Here is a 1,857-nt window from a genome sequence, read left to right as displayed (position 1 = left end):
AGTATGTTCAGTGGAGGCCTACGGGAACAGATAAAATGGAACCTACAAGATATTGGACATAAAGTATAATGCTGCTTCTGGTGCTGCTCCCTAAGATACGTTTTGCATAGGAAGTACAATGGTCTTTCTTAAAATAGGGTGTATAGAGTGTTTCAGAGAGCCAAATGATTATATATTTATGGTCTGTACTTGTCAAAAGTGAGGCCTGAAAATTTTGGGGGATTGGTAATAATGGCCCTGTATTAGTCATTTTTTGCATCACTACGAAGAAGTACCTGAGGCTGAGAAATTTATAAAGAAAAGAGGTTTAATTGGCTCATGGTTCTGCAGGCTGTGCATGAAGCATGGTGCCAGCATCTGCTTCTGGTTGGGACCTCAGGAAGCTTCCAATCATGGCAGAAGATGAAGCAGTATCAGGTGTATCATGAGGTCAGAGTGGGAATAAGAGAGAGAAGGGGGAGGTCCCAGACTCTTTTAAACAACCAGATCTCGAATGAATTAACCAAGTGAGAACTCACTCATCACCATGGGGATGGCACTAAGCCATTCATGAAGAATCCACCCCCATGATCCATCACCTCCCACCAGGCCCCACCTCCATCACTGGGGACTGTATTGAGATTTGGAGGTAACAAACATCCAAAGCATATTAGTGCCCCAAAATAAGAAATTAACACTCCATGCCAGGAAGGATAAAAACACCCAGAAGTATACCCCCAAGCCAGGAAGAAGGGAATATAAGCAGGATAATGCTGACACAATTCCCACAACCACACTACGTGTTGCCACCGACTGTCTCTTTTTTTGAGACAGAGTCTCGCTCTGTCACCCAGGCTGGAGTACAGTGGCGTCATCTCGGCTCACTGCAAGCTCTGCCTCCCAGGTTCACGCCATTCTCCTGCCTCAGCCTCTCAAGTAGCTGAGACTATAGGCGCCCACCACCACACCTGGTTAATTTTTTGTATGTTTAATAGAGACAGGGTTTCACCGTGTTAGCCAGGATGGTCTTGATCTTGTGACCTCATGATCCACCTGCCTCGGCCTCCCAAAGTGCTGGGATTACAGGCGTGAGCCACCACGCCTGGCCAGGTGTTGCCACCAACTTCTGAGTGAGAAAGAAGCAGCATATCCAGAATCACCTACATATTTACATCCAAGTTACTTGTTTAATAAACTAGATGTAGCTGTCATTCCCAACAAATCCTTTGCCACATCCCTAAGTTAAGGAACCTATCTATAAATTATGTGAAGCTTGTGTTGCACTAGGGTTGATCCCATGCATGTCATCATTCAGCTGGAGGTTGAGAAGGTAAGGTTTTCAGAAGTAAAGGGAATATCTATGTTTCTCACATTTTCTGCATGGAGTATAATGCGTTTATTCAAAAACACACAATTACTGAAAAAAGTTATTAACAAGAAAAACTTTCTGAGCCCACAAAATAAAAATATGCTTAAATCTAAAAAAAATGTTAGGAGGATAGAACAAGGTGAATGCAATCCTCCTTGTAATAGTATAGTTTTATTAAGTCAGTGTGAGCATCTGGCCTTCTTTCCAAGGGTTTCATCTCCTCAGAGAGAGTTTATCTGTACACCAGGTTGCCCAGACAGCTGAGAAACAAGCAATAGGCTTCAAATACTGGAACTAATTATATGAATGCCAGCTACCAGATTTCTTTCTCTCTCTCTTTCTTTCTTTCTCTCTTCTTTCTTTCTTTCTTTCTTTCTTTCTTTCTTTCTTTCTTTCTTTCTTTCTTTCTTTCTCTCTCTCTCTTTCTTTCTTTCTTTCTTTTTCTTTCCTTCCTTCCTTCCTTCCTTCTTTCTTTCTTCCCTTCCTCCCTTCCTCCCTTCCTTCTTTCT

The sequence above is a fragment of the Rhinopithecus bieti genome, unplaced genomic scaffold, assembly GCF_001698545.2.
Source record: "Rhinopithecus bieti isolate Rb0 unplaced genomic scaffold, ASM169854v2 scaffold_5022, whole genome shotgun sequence".
Classification (NCBI taxonomy): Eukaryota; Metazoa; Chordata; class Mammalia; order Primates; family Cercopithecidae; genus Rhinopithecus; species Rhinopithecus bieti.
Note: the sequence above shows the minus strand (reverse complement) of the source record.